This window comes from Heterodontus francisci, unplaced genomic scaffold, assembly GCF_036365525.1.
Source record: "Heterodontus francisci isolate sHetFra1 unplaced genomic scaffold, sHetFra1.hap1 HAP1_SCAFFOLD_97, whole genome shotgun sequence".
Taxonomy (NCBI): domain Eukaryota; kingdom Metazoa; phylum Chordata; class Chondrichthyes; order Heterodontiformes; family Heterodontidae; genus Heterodontus; species Heterodontus francisci.
Window position 1 is genome coordinate 3,436,187 of NW_027140606.1, and position 21,980 is coordinate 3,458,166.

At 45.5% G+C, this 21,980-nt stretch overlaps 1 non-coding gene across 1 annotated transcript; it reads left to right on the forward strand.

The window, feature by feature from the left end:
- The first annotated feature begins 11,555 nt into the window (after positions 1-11,555).
- On the forward strand, positions 11,556-11,629 carry trnat-ugu (transfer RNA threonine (anticodon UGU)). The gene has a single exon. It is a non-coding gene; the product is annotated as a tRNA-Thr (tRNA).
- Positions 11,630-21,980: the final 10,351 nt, after the last annotated feature.

The following is a 21,980-nucleotide window of genomic DNA, read 5'->3' on the forward strand; positions in this document are numbered from 1 at the left end:
TGGGTGCTCTGGTTTCCTCCCACATGCCAAAGAATTGCAGGTTGATAGGTTAATTGACCATTATAAATTACCCCTAGTATAGGTAGGTGGCAGGGAAATATGGGGATGTGGTAGGAATATGGGATTGGTGTAGGATTAGTATAAATGGGTGGTTGATGGTCGGCACAGACTCGGTAGGCCGAAGGGCCTGTTTCAGTGCTGTATCTCTGAACTAAATATCTAGAAGGTGATTCCAGAATTGTTTATACTTAATTAAAATTGAGACAGACAATTGGAATTCTTCACCAAATTGGACTGGAATGAAGATCAAATTGGGATCACGAAAAGGAGGAAGATTTTTCCCTCCCTCCCTTCCTTCCATCTTTACTTTCTCTGGATTTACACCAAATGAAAGACTAACGGGAAAAGCAAACGGCGAGGGAGCGGGAGCAGAACATTATCCTGTGGCAAGAAATTTATTTTCAAATCTTCTTGATAAAGTGAGTGAGCAATGCTTTGACAGATGGAGTTTAAAATGAGGGGTCATCTAGGACCTACGAAAGATAGATCAGAGTGTTTTTTATAAGGGGTGAGATGTTAGAAACTGGAGAAGCAGAGACCCGAGTGCTGAATCACTAAAAGCTAGTGGACTGGTAGAAAAATAATGTGAAAAGTGAACGGAATATGAAGATTGGAACTGATGTTGTAGTTATATAAAGCTCTGTGCTCCTGAAGTAAATGTCCAAGCCTGAGTTGTGGGGAATCTGTGGAGAGTGATTTGGTTTTTATTCATTCTTGGGCGCGAGTATCGCTGATATGTCTAGCATTTATTACCCATCCCTAATTGCCCTTGAGAATGTAGTGGTGAGCTGCCTTCTGGAACCACTGCAGTCCATATGGTGTAGGAACACCCACAGTGCTATTGGGGAGGGAGTTCCAGGATTGTGACCCAACAATAGCGAAGAAATGGCGATTTGGTTCCATGTCAGGATGGTGAGTGACTTGGAGGGGAAACTGCAGATAGTGAGTTCCCATGCATCTGCTGCCCTTGTCCTTCGAGGTGGTAGTGGTCACGGGCTTGGAAGGTGCTGTTGAAGGATACTTGGCAAGTTACTGCAGTTCATATGGAGATGGTACACACTGCAGCCACTGTGTACTGGTGGTGGAGGAAGTGAATGTTTAAGGTGGTGGGTTAGGTTCTGATCAAGTGGGATGCTTTGTCCTGGATGGTGTTGAGCTTCTTGAGTGTTGTTGAGTGAGGTGTATTCCATCACACTCCTGACTTGTGCCTTGTAGATAGTGGACAGGTTTTGGTTTATCAGGAGGTGAGATACTTGCTGCAGAATTCCCAATCTCTGAACTACGCTTATGGCCGCAGCATAGATGTGACTGGTCCAGTTTAGTTTCTGGTCAATGGAGCCCCCAAGATGTTTATGGTGTGGGATTCAGCGATGGTAATGCTGCTGAATATCAAAAGGTGGATGGTTTGATTTTCTCTCATTGGAGATGTTCACTGCTTAGCACTTGTGTGGCCAGAAGGTTGCTTGTCACTTATCAGCTGAAGCCTGAACGTTGTATCGGTCTTGCTGCTTGTGGGCACAGACTGCTTCAGTATCTGAGGAATTGTGAATCAGCAGGGAACATTCCCGCTTCTGACTCTTCTGAGTCAACAATGAAACAGCTGAGGATGTCTGGACCTAGGACACTACCCTGAGAAACTCCTGAGGCAATGTCCTGGGCTGAGATGATTGGCCTCCACTAACCACAACCATCTTGCTTTGTGCGAGGTACGACTCCACCAAGTGGAGAGTTTTCCCCCGATTCCAATTGACTTCAATTTTGCTAGGGATCCTTGATGCCACACTCACTCAAGGGCAATCACTCTCACCTCTCCTCTGGAATTCCACTCATTCGTCTCTGTTTGAACCAATCTGCAATGAGGTTATAAGAACAGAAGAACAGAAGAAATAGTAGCAGGAGTAGGCCATTTTGCCCCTCGAGCCTGCTCCGCCATTCAATAGGATCATGGCTGACCTGATCATGGCCTCACTCCCACTTTCTTTCTGCTCCCCATAACCCTTGACTTCCTGGTAGATAAAAGTCTGTCGAACTCAGTCTTGAAGACATTCAATGATCCAGCCTCCATTGCTCTCTGCGCTAGAGAATTCCAAAGATTAATGAATCTCTGAGAGAAGAAATTCCGCCTCATTTCCTTCTTAAATGGAAAACCCCTAATTCTGAAACCGTGTCCCTGAGTTCTAGATTCCACCATGAGGGGAAACATCCTCTCAGCATCTACCCCGTCAAGCCCCCTCAGAATCTTATATGTTTCAATACGATCACCTATCATTTTTTCTCAGTTCCAATGAGTACAGGTCCAGCCTGCTCAACTCTCCTCATGAGACAACCCCTTCATCACAGGAATGAATCCAGTGAACCTTCTCTGAATTGCCTCCACTGCAAGGATATCCCTCCTTAAATAAGGAAACCAAAACTGTACACGGTACTCGAGGTGTGTTTTCACCAACACCCCTGGACATTTGCAGCAAGACTTCTCTACTTTTGTCCTCCATTCCCCTTGAAATAAAAGGTAACATTCCATTTGCCTTCCTAATTATTTGCTCTACCTGCATGCCAACTTTTAGTGATTCATGTACAAGGACACCCAGATCCTTCTGCACTGTAGCATTCTGTAGTCTATTGCAATTTAAGTAATATTTTGCTTTTCCATTCTTCCTCCCAAAGTGGATAACCTCACATTTTCCCAGATTATAGTCTACCTGCTAGTATTTGCTTGGAGCCGAGAGACCCTGGCAGAACCTAAACTGAGCATCGATGAGCAGATTATTGCCAAGTGTGTGGTGCTTGATCGCACTGTTGATGACATCTTCCATCACTTTGCTGATGATTGACAGTGGACTGATGGAGTGGTAATTGGTCAGATTGCATTTGTCCTGATTTTTTTTATGGAGAGGGCACACTTGGGCAATTTTCCACATTGTCGAGTAGATGCCTGTGTTGTAGCTCTACTGGAACAGCTTGGCTGAGAGTGCAGCTAGTTCTGGAGCACAGGTCTTCAGTACAAGAGCCGGAATGTTGTTAGGGCCCATAGCCTTTGCTGTATCGAGTGCCTTAATCTGTTTCTTACTATCATGTGGAATGAATCGAATTGGCTGAAGACTGGAAACTGTGATGCTGGGGACCTCAGGAAGCCGAGATGAATCATCCACTGAGCAATTTCTGACAGAAGATTGTTAGAAATGCTTCAGCTTTGGCTCCAACATCATTGAGGATGGGATAAAAGCAAAATACTGCGGATGCTGGAAATCTGAAACAAAAACAAGAAATGCTGGATTCACTCAGCAGGTCTGGCAGCATCTGTGGAAAGAGAAGCAGAGTTAACGTTTCGGGTCAGTGACCCTTATTCGGAACTGACAAATATTAGAAAAGTCACAGATTATAAACAAGTGAGGTGGGGGTTGGCCAAGAGATAACAAAGGAGAAGGTGCAGATTGGACCAGGCCACATAGCTGACCAAAAGGTCACGGAGCAAAGGCAAACAATATGTTAATGGTGTGTTGAAAGACAAAGCATTAGTACAGATTAGGTGTGAATATACTGAATAATGAACATCAGCAAGTGCAAACCTGAAGAAAAACAACCTGAAAAAAACAGTGGGTAAGCAAACTGAACAAACTAAGATGAAATGAAATAAATGCAAAAAAAGATTGTAAAAAAATGTAAAAAGGAATGCAAAAAAAAAGGAAGAAAAAATAACTAAAAATGACTAAAAATGAAAGTAAAGTGGGGGGCTGTCATGCTCTGAAATTATTGAACTCAATGTTCAGTCCGGCAGGCTGTAGTGTGCCTAATCGGTAGATGAGATGCTGTTCCTCGAGCTTGCGTTGATGTTCACTGGAACACTGCAGCAATCCCAGGACAGAGATGTGAGCATGAGAGCAGGGGGGAGTGTTGAAATGGCAAGCAACCGGAAGCTCAGGGTCCTGCTTGCGGACTGAGCGGAGATGTTCCGCAAAGCGGTCACCAAGTCTGCGCTTGGTCTCCCCAATGTAGAGGAGACCACACTGTGAGCAGCGAATACAGTATACTACATTGAAAGAAGTACAAGTAAATCGCTGCTTCACCTGAAAGGAGTGTTTGGGGCCTGGGATAGTGAGGAGAGAGGAGGTAAATGGGCAGGTATTACACCTCCTGCGATTGCAAGGGAAGGTGCCCTGGGACGGGGACGAGGTGGTGGGGGTAATGGAGGAGTGGACCAGGGTGTCGCGGAGGGAACGATCCCTTCGGAATGCTGACAGGGGAAGGGAGGGGAAGATGCGACTGGTAGTGGCATCACGCTGGAGGTGGCGAAAATGGCGGAGGATGATCCTTTGGATATGGAGGCTGGTGGGATGAAAAGTGAGGACAAGGGGAACCCTGTCACGGTTCTGGGAGGGAGGGGAAGGGGTGAGGGTAGAGGTGCGGGGAATGGGTCGGACACGGTTGAGGGCCCTGTCAACCACAGTGGGGGGAAATCCTCGGTTGAGGAAAAAGGAGGTCATATCAGAAGCACCGTCATGGAAGGTAGCATCATCAGAGCAGATGCGTCGGAGACGGAGAAACTGGGAGAATGGAATGGAGTCCTTACAGGAGGTAGGGTGTGAAGAAGTGTAGTCGAGGTAGCTGTGGGAGTCAGTGGGCTTATAATGGATATTGGTAGACAACCTATCCCCAGAGATGGAGACAGAGAAGTCGAGGAAGGGAAGGGAAGTGTCAGAGATGGACCATGTAAAGGTGAGAGAAGGGTGGAAATTGGAAGCAAAGTTGATAAAGTTTTCTAGTTCGGGGCGGGAGCAGGAAACGGCACCGATACAGTCATCAATGTACCGGAAAAAGAGTTGGTGGAGGGGGCCTGAGTAGGACTGGAACAAAGAATGCTCGACATATCCCACAAAAAGACAGGCATAACTAGGACCCATGCGGGTACCCATAGCGACACCTTTTACTTGAAGGAAATGCATGGAGTTGAAGGAGAAGTTGTTCAATGTGAGAACAAGTTCAGCCAGGCGGAGGAGGGTGTTGGTGGATGGGGACTGGTTGGGCCTCTGTTCCAGGAAGAAGCGGAGAGCCCTCAAACCATCCTGGTGGGGGATGGAGGTGTAGAGCGATTGGACGTCCATAGTGAAGAGGAGGCGGTTGGGCCAGGAAACTGGAAATTGTCAAACTGACGTAGGGCGTCAGAAGAGTCACGGATGTAGGTGGGAAGAGACTGGACCAGCGGAGAAAAGATGGAGTCTAGATAGGAAGAAATAAGTTCAGTTGGGCAGGAGCAGGCTGACACAATGGGTCTGCCGGGACAGTCCCGTTTGTGGATTTTGGGAAGGAGGTAGAAGCGGGCTGTCCGGGGTTGCGGGACTATGAGGTTGGAAGCTGTAGAGGGAAGATCTCCAGAGGAGATGAGGTCAGTGACAGTCCTTTGGACGGTGGCTTGATGTTCGGTGGTGGGGTCATGGTCCAGAGGGAGGTAGGAAGAGGTGTCTGTGAGTTGGCGTTGAGCTTCTGCAAGGTAGAGGTCGGTACGCCATACAACAACAGCACCACCCAGGTTTGATGACCATGTCGGGGTTAGACCTGAGAGAACGGAGAGCCTCAAGTTCAGAGGGGGACAGGTTAGAGTGAGTGAGGGGAGCAGAGAAATTGAGACGACCAATGTCTCGCCGACAGTTTTCAATGAAGAGATCAAGAGCGGGTAAGAGGCCAGGGTGAGGGGTCCAGGTAGAGGGAGAATGCTGGAGGCGGGTGAATGGGTCTGCTGGTCGGGGGGAGGACTCCTGGTCGAAGAAGTGAGCCCGGAGGCGGAGGCGACGGAAGAAGAGCTCAACGTCATGCCGAGCGCGAAATTCATTGAGGTGGGGGCGTAAGGGGATAAAACTGAGACCATTGCTGAGTACAGAACGCTCAGCATCAGAGAGGGGGAGGTCAGAGGGTATAGTGAATACACGGCAAGAGGTCAGATCAGAAGGGGTGGGGTCAGAGGGAAGTGAAGCGGAAGGAGGATCTGGAGGGGCATTAGTAACCATCAGCTGCTGGAGCTTGCGTTCCTTAACACCTGAAAGGAAGAAAAAAAGTTTTTTGTTAATGCGTCGGATGAGACGTAAGATGAGATGAAACTGTGGAGTAGAACAGATTTGAGATAAGGTGAGATGGTGCTGCTGGAGAGAGAGGTCCAGTGTGTGCATATGGCGGCGCATAGCACTGAGTGTGGATCTCAGGATGCGGCGAGAGTAGCAGTCCGAGGAACGTTGTATTTCTCGGAGATACCTGTGATCCTGGGTGGTTTCAAAGCATGATGGGTGAAACTGCAGTTGGAATCCACGTGGAATCAGTCGGAGCCGGAGACAGTCACTGAGGAAGGAGATGTGGCTGTGAAAACGAGTTTTGGTAGATACCTTATCAAACACCAGGAGGGAAATAGAAAGCAATGAAGGTGAACAAGGTAAAAGAGACAAACGAAAATCCCGTCGGAGAGAAGAGCATAACTTCTTCAAGGTAGGCATTCCTGGAAGAGAAGTGGCAGTGAATTAAACACTAAAATAAAAGCAAAATACTGCGGATGCTGGAAATCTGAAACAAAAACAAGAAATGCTGGATTCACTCAGCAGGTCTGGCAGCATCTGTGGAAAGAGAAGCAGAGTTAACGTTTCGGGTCAGTGACCCTTATTCGGAACTGACAAATATTAGAAAAGTCACAGATTATAAACAAGTGAGGTGGGGGTTGGCCAAGAGATAACAAAGGAGAAGGTGCAGATTGGACCAGGCCACATAGCTGACCAAAAGGTCACGGAGCAAAGGCAAACAATATGTTAATGGTGTGTTGAAAGACAAAGCATTAGTACAGATTAGGTGTGAATATACTGAATAATGAACATCAGCAAGTGCAAACCTGAAGAAAAACAACCTGAAAATAACAGTGGGTAAGCAAACTGAACAAACTAAGATGAAATGAAATAAATGCAAAAAAAGATTGTAAAAAAATGTAAAAAGGAATGCAAAAAAAAAGGAAGAAAAAATAACTAAAAATGACTAAAAATGAAAGTAAAGTGGGGGGCTGTCATGCTCTGAAATTATTGAACTCAATGTTCAGTCCGGCAGGCTGTAGTGTGCCTAATCGGTAGATGAGATGCTGTTCCTCGAGCTTGCGTTGATGTTCACTGGAACACTGCAGCAATCCCAGGACAGAGATGTGAGCATGAGAGCAGGGGGGAGTGTTGAAATGGCAAGCAACCGGAAGCTCAGGGTCCTGCTTGCGGACTGAGCGGAGATGTTCCGCAAAGCGGTCACCCAGTCTGCGCTTGGTCTCCCCAATGTAGAGGAGACCACACTGTGAGCAGCGAATACAGTATACTACATTGAAAGAAGTACAAGTAAATCGCTGCTTCACCTGAAAGGAGTGTTTGGGGCCTGGGATAGTGAGGAGAGAGGAGGTAAATGGGCAGGTATTACACCTCCTGCGATTGCAAGGGAAGGTGCCCTGGGACGGGGACGAGGTGGTGGGGGTAATGGAGGAGTGGACCAGGGTGTCGCGGAGGGAACGATCCCTTCGGAATGCTGACAGGGGAAGGGAGGGGAAGATGCGACTGGTAGTGGCATCACGCTGGAGGTGGCGAAAATGGCGGAGGATGATCCTTTGGATATGGAGGCTGGTGGGATGAAAAGTGAGGACAAGGGGAACCCTGTCACGGTTCTGGGAGGGAGGGGAAGGGGTGAGGGTAGAGGTGCGGGGAATGGGTCGGACACGGTTGAGGGCCCTGTCAACCACAGTGGGGGGAAATCCTCGGTTGAGGAAAAAGGAGGTCATATCAGAAGCACCGTCATGGAAGGTAGCATCATCAGAGCAGATGCGTCGGAGACGGAGAAACTGGGAGAATGGAATGGAGTCCTTACAGGAGGTAGGGTGTGAAGAAGTGTAGTCGAGGTAGCTGTGGGAGTCAGTGGGCTTATAATGGATATTGGTAGACAACCTATCCCCAGAGATGGAGACAGAGAAGTCGAGGAAGGGAAGGGAAGTGTCAGAGATGGACCATGTAAAGGTGAGAGAAGGGTGGAAATTGGAAGCAAAGTTGATAAAGTTTTCTAGTTCGGGGCGGGAGCAGGAAACGGCACCGATACAGTCATCAATGTACCGGAAAAAGAGTTGGGGGAGGGGGCCTGAGTAGGACTGGAACAAAGAATGCTCGACATATCCCACAAAAAGACAGGCAAAACTAGGAGCCATGCGGGTACCCATAGCGACACCTTCTACTTGAAGGAAATGCATGGAGTTGAAGGAGAAGTTGTTCAATGTGAGAACAAGTTCAGCCAGGCAGAGGAGGGTGTTGGTGGATGGGGACTGGTTGGGCCTCTGTTCCAGGAAGAAGCGGAGAGCCCTCAAACCATCCTGGTGGGGGATGGAGGTGTAGAGCGATTGGACGTCCATAGTGAAGAGGAGGCGGTTGGGACCAGGTAACTGGAAATTGTCATTGACGTAGGGTGTTTTTCTTCAGGTTTGCACTTGCTGATGTTCATTATTCAGTATATTCACACCTAATCTGTACTAATGCTTTGTCTTTCAACACACCATTAACATATTGTTTGCCTTTGCTCCGTGACCTTTTGGTCAGCTATGTGGCCTGGTCCAATCTGCACCTTCTCCTTTGTTATCTCTTGGCCAACCCCCACCTCACTTGTTTATAATCTGTGACTTTTCTAATATTTGTCAGTTCCGAATAAGGGTCACTGACCCGAAACGTTAACTCTGCTTCTCTTTCCACAGATGCTGCCAGACCTGCTGAGTGAATCCAGCATTTCTTGTTTTCGTGTCATTGAGGATGGGGATGTTTTTGGAGCATCCTCATCTCATCTGTCCACCTCCATTCATGACTGGATGTGGTAGGACTAAGGACCTGTGATCTGATCGTGAGGCAGATATCCTTGCATGGAGTGGTGGGATCTATGGAGAATGATCCTGACAAGTGTGTGTAAACCTGGAATGGAAGCTTTCTGTGGAGGTACAGGAGTAGGCCATTCAGACTCAGTATTTTATAAAGGTTTTTCATAACTTATTTACTTTTACTCTATGCCTCTATTAATAAAGCCAAGTGTCCTGTTTGCTCTTTGAAGCCTTTTCAAACCTTCTAAGATTGGTGTACATTGTCACTTTGTTCTTGCACCCACTTTAGAATTGTACCATTTCATTTATATGGCCTCTCCTTATTCTTCCTCCCAAATTGTATCTCTTCACAATTCTCTGTGTAAATTTTATCTGCCATGTGAAAGCCCATTTTCCAGTTTTTTTTTTAAGCTCCCCTGAAGTGTGTTACTATCACTGGCACAGGATGAAATTCCCGAGCATTCTTTGATGCTATCTCCATGGAAAGAGCAATCTGACACGCTAACTCAAATGTAGGATTTTGTGTGTTTAGTGTCTTTTCTCATTCACCAATATAAGTGCAAATCTGTCTCATAATGTACCGTCTAAGAATGTGCCAAAGCTGCAATGCAGTGATAAATTCTTCAGTGCCACAATGTACTCTCCAACTGTTTCACTACTTTTCTGCTTTCTGGTTCCAAATTTCTAGCTTGCCGTGATCTCTAGTGGCTTAGGGTTGAAATGTTCCTCTAACTTGGTGATGATTGTTTTGAATGGCACATCTTTTGCCTTGATAGGAGCAGGAAGCTTTGTTAGCTGGTCATACACTTCCAGGCTAATTTCCATTAGCAAAATTGCTTTCTTGCCCTCAAGAATTGCTTTATTCTGAGTCTTGACCTCTATATTTTCATCTTCACATTCCAATATGTTATTAGCTCTGAAAAACATTTCAATTCTTTCAATATATGAACTGAATGGTTCTCGAACCCTCTCATATGTTCCGAGCCATGTATCCCTTGGGTGTAGCCATATTTTCCCAAAATATCACTTTGAATCGGATGCACACTAAGACCCTGCGGCATCTCATTCAACTGAGGAGACAGTCTGTGGCCCAGGCTTCACACAATCCACCCAAAACCTCCACCATCCGAGCAGGTAGCTCACCAGGAGCTGGCTGATCTTGTTCACTGCAGTCCCTGCTGCTGTTTGCTGCCAATATTTTCGGACTTTTATCTCATCCTCATCACCATTTTCTCTGATATATTCAGGGGGCATCAGCAGAGAAAATGTACACCAAGTGTGGGAAGTGCAAGGACGTGTTTATTTACATCATTACCTCATGAACAGAATATACAAATACATTACATGTGTGAATCACATCTTGATCACTATTACCTTTATACCAGATGTGTCTGAATAAATGGAACCCCGTCACAATAAACACTGTCACCTTTCAATGTTTAGCGGAGAGGTTTGACGGCCTGGTGTGTGTGATTCCCACATTAATGTGTTTGTACAAAGTTTGGAGAAAGACGGAGATATGAATAATTTTTTGGGAAATCTTTAAGCATATCTCCATGTCTCTCACGCACAAAGAACTGCAAACACATGGATTCAGAAAGAACCTGAGTGCAAAATCAACAGAAAAAAACACAGCCAGAGAGACTTGCAATAACCTGTAGCTCAGTGAAAGTACATGATGTTATGGAAGGGACTTTGAATTTTTTTTTTGTGAATTTTATTTTGTTGAGGAAATTATAATCAAACTGAATAAATGTAAGACCAGTTCTTTTTCAAGAGGGCACTGAAAGTATTAATTTGACAACTATGTTGACAAGTTGTCATGACTCAAGTTAAATGTAGAACAGAAGCCCTGGTAACGGGGAAATGTGGACAGAGAAGTCAGTCGTGCCTCTTGATTGGACAAGCCCGGCAGCAGCAGCGCGCACCAAAGAGGGCAGAAAAATTGCAAGCTTTTGTTTGTAGCAGTCATTGTGTTTTACCTTCTGGAGTGAGCAGCTGATAAAGTTAGCCAGAAGAAGTGTCAAGGAATGAGAGAAGACCGCAACCCACCTTGTTTTGCAGCAAATCTTGAAAAGACTCTGAGAAGTTCACTGTGTCAATTCGTCTCATATTCTGTCTTTGAAGAAAGCCTGCTAAAATTAATTCTCAACCCCGCCTCTAAATAAACTCTTCTAAAAGAACCTAGTGACCTGTGTACATGTACTCGGAAATTAGACTGTATGTCAATTTTGGAACAACATATCTCATCTGCTGTTTTCTTCAGAAATGAGCAAGTAATCAGTCCAAGTGCTTTTTTTTTGTCTTTAACAGAGCCCTGAATTGTATAGAAAAATCCCTTTTTTTTCAGTATGTGTGTTCAGCTGAGGTAAGAAAGGGACTTTAAATGTTGGTTAAGGTAAAAAGGGAACTTTTAAAATTTCCACGTGTGTTTATGCTTTACTTCATGATTAGTTAAAACTTGTTCTATAAGAAACTGATAATTTTGTTGTTCATTAAGTGTCTTCTATTCTGGGAAAAATAGAGCATATGATTGACTGTATCAGTAAGTGGGAAAAGTTAAAATTTTTGTTGTGACCTGTGGAGAAGTGGGATGAGAATAAATAGTAACCACCTCAGATTTCAATTGCAACAGCACTTGTGATCTGGCTCTACAGCTTAGTTGGTTAAAGCACCTGTCTTGTAAACAGGAGATCCTGGGTTCGATTCCCAGCGGAGCCTTAATTCATATTTGCAATCTGCTTGAGAAGTTTCCGTATCAACATTTATGTCTGTGTCTTGTGAATTTCAACTGAGAATTCAAATTGCATGATGAATTTCATTCACAGGAGAAAATAGCGTTTGTGAAGGATGTGAGTTTGGAATGGCTCTTTCTCCTCGTACAGAAATTCAGTGCTGATATTTCCAAGGCAACTTCTTTGATACAAATTTGTTCAAAGTTGCATTCAACCTGGAAAAAAAGCTCGACCTTAATCTCACTGAAGGAAAGTGTGACCGTGTTGTATGTTTCAAAGTGTGTGTGTCATTATGTGTTGCTTGTAACTGGGACACGACACAAGTGGGAGGGTTGATCTGAGGTTTGGAATATTCTCAGTCAGGAACAAGAAAAATCAAAGGAACCAAATAAGAAAACCATTGTCTCATGTGGTCACCGAGAAACGGTGAGGAGATATTAAACTTTGTTCTATTCAAAACAGCTGTGAACTTTGACCTTTCCTGCCTTTTCTCAACAGTATTTGAAGTGTCTCGGTAACAATGTTCAGTGTTGATGAGAGTGGGGTCTGGGTGAGCATCTGCTGAGTGTGACAGGGTCAGGACTGGATGCAGGAAGTTCTCTGACAGTCTCTCTCTCTCGCCGATGGGTTTGAGTTGATTTTCAACTGGGAGCAGCTGGTTTTTCGATAAATGAAGGAAGTTCCCTCTCCATTTTTTTCTGACAGACAGTGTAGTATAAGGATGTAAAGGGTTAATGCTGAAGACAGTGGGATCAATCACTCCCACTGTCAGAGTGATGATGCAACAGCCAAATGAGATGAGGTTTGGGAGAAGAGAGAGCAGCACCAAGGATGCCAGCTTCGGAGGCTTGATGAGTGTGTATATAGTATTGTGTAAATTAGAAAAGAGTTCTTAGTTCTTTCAGCTGGAAATGTGTCCAGAAAATATTGATAAAGTCACAATTTTATAATTCAGGAGTCGGAACACAGATATTAACTCCAAGTGACAGTTCTGGGTTCATTTAACAAAAGTAGAGAATAATATTACTCACTGCTTGAAATCCCCCAGTGTGGAGACAGTTAAACAGATGATCTGTTGGGGCATCCTTCGATCCAAGGTTTCGACAGCACTTAATCTCCCTTTCTGGTGAAATTCTCTGTTATTTGCAACTTTTTTTATCCAGCTTTGATGGGTGAGTGAAAAAACTGAAAAAAGTGAACAGTTCCATCCTTTCTTTTCTTTCTTCTTCCCTTCTTTCCATCAGTTTCTCTTTTCTGTCCCAGATCAATGAGAATCCCAATTTAATCTGCTGTTTTATCCATTCCAATCAGAATTCAACATTCCAATCAAATCTATTTGTTATTCCACAGTGTCTCTCCATGTGTTTTATTCTGTTGTATTCTCTCACAGTCTGATTGATGATCAATGTTACATCTCACTCTCTGTTCTGGTGAAGATCAGAAGCAGTAATATCTGTTTGCACCACCCACCAAGTCGGCCTGAGGCTGTGCCTCGCTGATCATGTGGAGTTAGGAAAATAGGAACATAGGAGCAGGAGTCGGCCATTCAGCCCATCGAGCCTGCCCCACCATTCAATATGATCATGGCTGATCGTCCACTTCAATGCCCTTTTCCCCACACTTTCCTCATATTCCCTTATGTCATTTGCATTTAGAAATTTGTCAATCTCTGCTTTAAACATACTCAATGACTCAGCTTCCACAGCCCTCTGGGTTAGAGCATTCCAAAGATTCACAAACCTCTGAGTAAAGAAATTTCTCCTCATCTCTGTCCAAAGCGGCTACTCCCTTATTTTGAAATTCCTTCCCTTGGTTCTCCACTCCCCAACCAGGGATCTTAGCTGCATCTACCCTGACTGTCGTTTAAGTATTTTGTAGGTTTCAATGAGATCACCTCCCATTCTTTGAAACTCTAGAGAATACAGCCCCAGTTTCTCCAACCTTTCTTCATACAACAGTCCCACCATCCCTGGAAGAAGTCTGATGAACCTTCGTTGAACTCCCTCCATGGCAATAATATCCTTCCTAAGGTAAGGAGACCAAAACTGTATTCCAAGTGTGGTCTAACCAAGTTTCTGTACAATTGAAGCAAGAATTCACGACTCCCGTACTCAAATCCTCTTGCGATAAAGGCTAACATACTATTAGCTTTCCTAATTGCTTGCTGCACCTGCATGTTAGCTTTCTGTGACTTATTGACATGGACACCCAGACCACCCTTATATTCTATACCTCAGCTAATAAAGGAAAGGATTCCATATACCTGCTGAACCACCTTATTGACCTGTCCTGCTACCTTCAGGGATCTGTGGACATTCACTCCAACGTCTCTCACTTCCTCTACACCGTTCAGTGTTCTCCCATTAATTGTGTATTCCTTTGCCTTTTTTGACCTCCCAAATGCATCACCTCACACTTGTCCAATTTGAATTCCATTTGCCACTATTCTCCCCACCTGACCAGTCTATTGATATCTTCCTGCAGTGTACAGCTATCCTCCTCCCTATTAACAACACGGACAATTTTCATGTCATCTGCAATCGTCTTGATTATGCCCTCTACATTCATTTCCAAATCATTAATTTATACCACAAAAGGCAGGGAACCTAGTTCTGAGCCCTGTGGAACACCACTTGAAACAGACCTCGAGTTGCACAAACACCCGTACCCAATTCCTTCTTGTTTCCTGCCACCGAGTCTATTTTATGTCCAGCTTGCTACATTCCCCTGGATCCCATGTGCTTTTATTATTTTTAACCGGTTTGTCATGTGGGACCTTGTCAAAAGTCTTGCTAAAATCCATGTAGGCCACATCAACTGCACTATCCTCACAATCCTCATTGTTACTTCTTCAAAAGATTCACTCACGTTCGTCAGACAGGAGCTTCCCTGAACAAATCCATGCTGATGATACTTGATTAATCTGTGCCTTTCTAAGTGACAGTTTATCCTGTCTCTCAGAATTAATTCCAATAATTCACCCACTATTGAGGTTAGGCTGACTGGTCTTTAATTATTCGGTCTATCTCTTGCTTCCTTTTTCAACAATGGTGCAATGTTAGCAATAAAAACAAAATGTACTGCAAATACACAGCAGATCTGGCAGCATCTGTGGAGAGAGAAGCAAAGTTAACATTTCAGGTCAGTGACTTTTCATCAGAACAGATATGTTAACTTTGCTTCTCTCTCCACAGATGCTGCCATACCTGCTGTGTATTTCCAGCACTAATAGTTTTTATTTCAGATTTCCAGCATCTGCAGAATTTTGCTTTTATTGCAGAGACCTGCAATCCTCTGACATCACACCTGTATCCAGTGAGGGATTGGAAACTGATGGTCAGACCTTCCACTATTTCCTCACTGGCTTCTTTTAACAGCCTGGGGTACATTTCATCCAGCCCTGATGATTTATCCACTTTCAAGGATGCTCATCCCATTTATACTTCTTCTCCCCCTCAGTTTATCATGTCCAATGCTTCACATTCCTTCTCCTTAATTATAATGTCTGCATCACCCCCTCATTTGTGAAGACAGTAAAGTATTCATTAACAAACATACCAACATCTTCAACCCTGACACATAGGTTACTTTTTAGTTCTTACATGGGCCCTACTTTTTCCTCTGTTGCCTCTTACTCCCATGTATTGAAGAAATATCTTTGAATTCGTTTTGATTTTGCTTGTCAAAATTCTTTCATGCTCTGTGTTTTTCACCACTGCTCCCAAATGCCTGTAGTCATGTCAAAGCACAACTTGTCAGAAGTGGGATTTAAACCCACCCCTCCAGAGAGCGTTGTGATCTGAATGCACCATTTCAGACTGCTTGACCATCCTGTCTACCCCATGTGGATGCTTAATGCTGAGGTAGTTATCCATTCTTTGTGAAAGTATTTGTGAGATTGTGGAAATGTCTGGAAAAAAGACCAGCGGGAAAGCTCGGTCCAAGGCCAAGTCTCGCTCCTCCCAGGCTGGACTGCAGTTCGCGGTGGGTCGTGTTCACAGGCTCCTGAGAAAGGGTAACTATGAAGACCGTGTGGGTGCGGGAGCCCCGGTCTATCTGGCTGCTGTGCTCGAGTATCTGACCGCTGAAATCCTAGAGCTGGCCGGTAACGCGGCCCGGGACAACAAGAAGACCCGCATCATCCCCAGACACCTGCAGCTGGCCGTCCGCAACGACGAGGAGCTCAACAAGCTGCTGGGAGGAGTGATCATCGCACAGGGCGGGGTGCTGCCTAATATCCAGGCCGTGCTGCTACCCAAGAAAACCAGCGCTCAGAGCTTCCAGAAAAAGGAAAGCGGCCAAAATGTCATCTAATAAACCAAAGGCTCTTTTCAGAGCCACCCACAGTCTCTGTGAAAGGGCTGATTACTGTCTAATTCCAGCATGTCAGTAACAGGACAGAATAAGATCTATTTAAAATGTTTAAGCAACTAAGTCAGTGGCTTCTCACTGTCCCCCTGATCCCTGTGTGAAGGGGAATTACCAAAAGTCTAATTTATTCCTTTCCACACCAAGTTTGAGTTATTGGTCCCTTAAGGATTGCTGAATGGAGTCTTTTACCGCCAGTTACAGATAAGAAGTGGGAAAAAAATGACAGGTTAAAACTGTGCGTAAAATAGCGCCAGGAATTTGTGGCGAAAATAGCGGAATAAACAAAGGTTTTTAAATGTTGGTGGAAAATATTTTACGAACAACTTTAAATAGATTTTCCAGTAATCGCTTCTTTCTGACACTGAAGTTGGCGCCTTTTGCAAATTCAAACTTTCTGCCAGGTTGACAATTTAAACCAATGTAATAAAAACAAGAAATGCTGGAACCACTCAGCAGGTCTGGCAGCATCTGTGGAACGAGAAGCAGAGTTAACGTTTTGGATCCGGAACTGTTCGCACCCACACTGTTTGGGATCATCTTTTCCCTGCTGCTCTCATATGCATTCAAGTCTTCAGAAGAAGGAATTTTCCTCCACACATGATCAGGTGGCAGGTTGTTCAACCTTGCCTGTCTAAGAGCGAAGACCAAAGTACGGAAAGTCCTCATCAGGGAACTCCTCTTTGCTGACAATGCTGCATTAACATCTCACATTGAAGAGTGTCTGCAGAGTCTCATCGACAGGTTTGCGACTGCCTGCAACGAATGTGGCCTAACCATCAGCCTCAAGAAAACGAACATCATGGGACAGGGCGTCAGAAATGCTCCATCCATCAATATCAGCAACCACACTCTGGAAGTGGTTCAAGAGTTCACCTACCTAGGCTCAACTATCACCAGTAACCTGTCTCTCGATGCAGAAATCAACAAGCGCATGGGAAAGACTTCCACTGCTATGTCCAGACTGGCCAAGTGAGTGTGGGAAAATGGCACACTGACACAGAACACAAAAGTCCAAGTGTATCAAGCCTGTGTCCTCAGTATCTTGCTCGACAGCAGCGAGGCCTGGACAACATATGTCAGCCAAGAGTGACGTCTCAATTCATTCCATTTTCGCTGCTTCCGGAGAATCCTTGGCATCAGGTGGCAGGACCGTATCTCTAACACAGAAGTCCTCGAGGTGACCAACATCCCCAGCTTATAGACCCTACTGAGCCAGCAACGCCTGAGATGGCTTGGCCATGTGAGCCACATGGAAGATGGCAGGATCCCCAAGGACACATTGTACAGCGAGCTCGCCACTGGTATCAGACCCACCGGCCATCCATGTCTCCACTTTAAAGACGTCTGCAAATGCGACATGAAGTTCTGTGACATTGATCACAAGTCATGGGAGTCAGTTGCCAATGATCGCCAGAGCTGGCGGGCAGCCATAAAGGCGGGGCTGTAGTGCGGCGAGTCGAAGAGACTTAGCAGTTGGCAGGAAAAAAGACAGAAGTGCAAGGGGAGAGCCAACTGCGTAACAGCCCTGACAACCAATTTTATCTGCAGCACCTGTGGAAGAGCCTGTCACTCTAGAATTGGCCTTTATAGCCACTCCAGGCACAGCTCCACAAACCACTGACCACCTCCAGGCGCTTACCCATTGTCTCTCGAGACAAGGAGGCCAAAGAAGAAGATGTGGCTTTTCACTGAGGGCATGTGTCGACTGGGGAAATAACTAACTGTAGAACCTCGGGCACTGTTTACACAGCCCGTTTCGAAAATCAAATCCACTACACATCTTTGCTGCAAATGAAATGTCAAATTCGGGGATTCCAGTTTTATTCTCGAATACAGGACAGATTTATTCCAGACAGTTCTGAACAGCCTATCCGATCTCCCGTTTCCAGGTCACTGCTCTCTCTCTGTGAGGCGGTGGGTGGCTCTTAGAAGAGCCTTTGTTGTGTGTTTGCTGGAAAGGGTCGAGTTGTTCAGCCGCCGAATCCGTGGAGTGCGGCCCTGCCGTTTCAGAACGTACACCACATCCATGCCAGTGACCGTCTTGTGCTTGCCGTGCTCAGTGTAGGTGACCGCATCCCTGATCACATTCTCCAGGAATACCTTCAACACCCTGCGAGTCTCCTCAGAGATCAAACCTGAGATCCGCTTGACCCCGCCATGGCGAGCCAGGCGGCGGATTGCTGGTTTGGTGATGCCCTGGATATTATCACAAAGCACTTTGCGGTGCCGCTTTGCTCCGCTTTTTTCGTACCTCCCTCTCTGAATTTGTACCCTCTCCATTGCCTCTACTCTCTGCACTTCTACTGATATTTTGTCCAATTCCACTTCCTTAATGATCACTGATACAAAGTACTCATTAAGTAGATTAACATTGCCCTGCACCTCGAAGCATATATTACCCTCTTTGTCCCGAATAGGCTGCACTCTACCTCTTACTACCCACTTATCATGTACATGCTGCTCAAAGATTTTTGGGTTCCTTTTCATGTTGACTGCCAGTCTATTCTCATCGAAATAGAGAATAAGCTAAATATAGAAGATATAAATATTTCGCATCCTTGGGTGAGGTGGAACTTTTTTATGTTGTGGTTGGTAATGTCTCGGCCCACGAGTGTGGTGAAGCAGAGACAATCAATGATTTGAAAAGGAAATTGGATGGATACTTGAAGGAAAGAAACTTGCAGGAGGAAAGGGATCGAGCTGGTGAGTGGAACTGACTAGATTGCTCCGGGGGGAGCCAGCATGGATGTGATAGGCCAAACGACCACCTTCTGTGCTGTAAATGACTCTGTGTTGTTTCTCAAATCCAATCCACTGGTGCTTGGTAAATAATTTCAAAGTAAATTGCGCAACTGGAAAATCAGAACCAAGGCAAGGGACGCATAAGGAAGCAGAATTGCTGAAACCCGGGATTGAACCTGGGTTCCCATGGATCAGATACTCCTCCACTAGGGATCCACTAGGGATCATCCAAGTTACTTTTAAATCCTCCCATGGGTCCACATGTCAGACTGAGTTCCATGTTGTAGAATCAAGCAAAGGAAATCTGCTCAGTTCCAAAACTATCAGCAAATTGAAGCTGATTACTATCAACATCAACAGAGGTCAGAACTACCTGGTGAAAGAAGACACCCTGAAGAAGGATCCACAATATATTCAAAGACATCGGCAAAGTAAAAAAGAAGAAAATCGATGATAAAAACAGAAAGTGCTGGAAAAACTGAGCGGGTCTGGCAGCATCTGTGGAGAGAGAAACAGAGTTAACATTTCAGGTCAGTGACCTTTCTTCAGAATTGGCAGATATAAGAAATGTAAAAGATTTTAAGCAAGTAAAGCGGGGATGGGGCAAGAGATAACAAAGGAGAAGGTATTGATAGGACAAGGTCACGGAATAGCTTAACAGAAGGAGAGGGCGGGGGTAGTGGGGGTTGGAGAGGGTGGGGGGACATAGCGGGGGAAGTGAGGGGAGAGGGCGGGGAGAGGGGTGGGAAGCGAGTAGAGAGCGTGGGGGAAGCGGGGAGAGAGTGTGGGGGAAGCAAGTAGAGAGTGTGGGGGAAGCGGGGAGAGAGTGTGGGGGAAGCAAGTAGAGAGCATGGGGGAAGTGGGGAGGGAGCGGCCGAAGACCTTGGTGGTGGTGGGTGTGCTCTCCTCCTCCTCCCTGCTCTCTCCGGACATTCTCTCCCACCTGATCTCTCCGGTCTTTCTCCCCCGCCTGATCTCTCCGGCCATTCCCCCCCCCCCTCCCTCCACCCTAACCCCCTCCGCCCGATCTCACCAGCCATTCCCTGCTGCCATGTAAACACATGGCCTTTGTTTTGCTTTACATTGCCTTTGTGTGATTATTTGAGCAGCGCCATCTTTAGTCCTGGCAGCTGCCAGAACGTCGCTGACTGGGACGTTTTATTTGAACAAAGTGATTGATGACAACGGTACGTCATCAGAATGCGCCGCGGTGCGCACATGCGCACACGGTCCCGGGCCCTCTGCGCATGCGCTGCGGTCCGGATTGCCAGGACCAGTTTGCGCATGCGCAGATGTCGTCATGCTGTATCTGCGCATGTGCCAAAACAGCGCCACCTACCGATCGCGTTGTCAACAATTGCGGTCCAATTTGAACAGGCTGCTTTTGCACATGTGCTGATGCAGCGCCACCTAGTGGTGGCGTTGTCAGCAAATGCAGCCTTTCATTTCCTGGTCTGTTAGTGTGTGTTTTCTTTTGTACCTGTCAGTGCCTGGGAGGAGAGAGTCAACTTCACTTCGTAACTGTGAATTTCGAGTGCGAGAATGTGGGTTTTTACTTTGTATGCTTCAGTTTTTGGTCTGTGACTGTTTGTTTCTGCTATTGCTATGTGAGTTTCACCACATATCTTTCAACAACTTGTCTGTGAGCATCAGCTTTTGCCAGATCTATCAGTTTCTGATATAGAGTCATAGAGTTATACAGCACAGAAACAGGCCCTTCGGCCCATCGTGTCTGTGCCGGCCATCAAGCACCTAACTATTCTAATCCCATTTTCCAGTACTTGGCGTGTAGCCTTGTATCCTATGGCATTTCAAGTGCTCATCGAAATACTTCTTAAATGTTGTGAGGGTTCCTGCCTCTACCACCCCTTCAGGCAGTGCATTCCAGATTCCAACCACACTCCGGGTAAATTTTTTTCCTCAAATCCCCTCTAAACCTCCTGCCCCTTACCTTAAATCTACGCCCCCTCGTTATTAACCCCTCTGCTAATGGAAATACTTTCTTCCTATCTAAACTATCAATGCCCTTCATCATTTTGTATAGCTCTCCCCTCAGCCTTCTCTGCTCTAAGGAAAACAACCCTCGCCTATTCAGTCTCTCTTCATAGTTGAAATGCTCCAGTCCAGGCAACATCCTGGTGAATCTCCTCTGCACCCTCTCCAGTGCAATCACATCCTTCCTATAGTGTGGTGCCCAGAACTGTACACAGTACTCCAGCTGTGGCCTAACTAGCATTTTATACAGCTCCATCATAACACCCTGCTCTTATATTCTATGCCTCAGACGATCTATATCGTCCTGTAATCTAATGCTTTCCACCTCACTATTTACGACACCACCAATTTTTGCGTCATGTGTGAGAAAGGATTTGATTCTGTCCCTATCAGTTTCTGTTACATGCATGTGTTTTTAATCTGCACCTCCTCTAGGTGAGTGTGTTTTATTGTCTGTAATGGTCAGTCTCTTGTAGGTGAGTCTGTGTTTTGCTTTTTATCTCTCAGTCTTCCAGTTATGAGCCTGGTTTTGTACCTAATTTTCTTTGTACCTTGCAGTATGGATATTGAAGAGAGGTTTTTACACATTACCTGCCAAATCCTGCTAAATGATTTTTGGGTTTCACACAGTATCTGTCAGTTTCTTGTCTGGGCCTGTTGTTTTACTCTGTCCCTGGCATTTGCTGGTTTGTTAGTGTGGGGTTTACACTGTACCTGTCAGTTTCTCATATGTGAATGTTGGTTTCACTTTGTACAGAATCATAGATCACAGAATACTTACAGCACAAAAGGAGGGATTCAGCTCATCGTGCTTGTGCTGCCTCTCCGCATAAGCAACTCAGCTCATGCCACATCCTCATGTATTCCATGAAAACCTTTTTTTTTTTTTCCCTTCAGATAATTATCATATATCCTTTTGAAAGCTATGGTTGAATCTTCCTCCGTCACACTCTCATGCAGTACATATCAGATCTTAACCACTCGCTGCTTAAAAAAAGGTTTTTCCTCATGTTGCCTTTGGTTTTTTTCCCAATCACCTTAAATCGGTGTCCTCTGCTTACTCAGCCATGAATAATATTTCCCATTGCTTTCTCAGCACTGATGGATTGTGAGGTGGGAGACAGCTCGAAGTCCCACTGAGCCGCACCGACCCCCAGCTGAGAATGAAATGAGATAAAGTTCAATCTTTCACAGCGAGATGCTGCAGAGAGTTAAGTGTCCCGAATGAA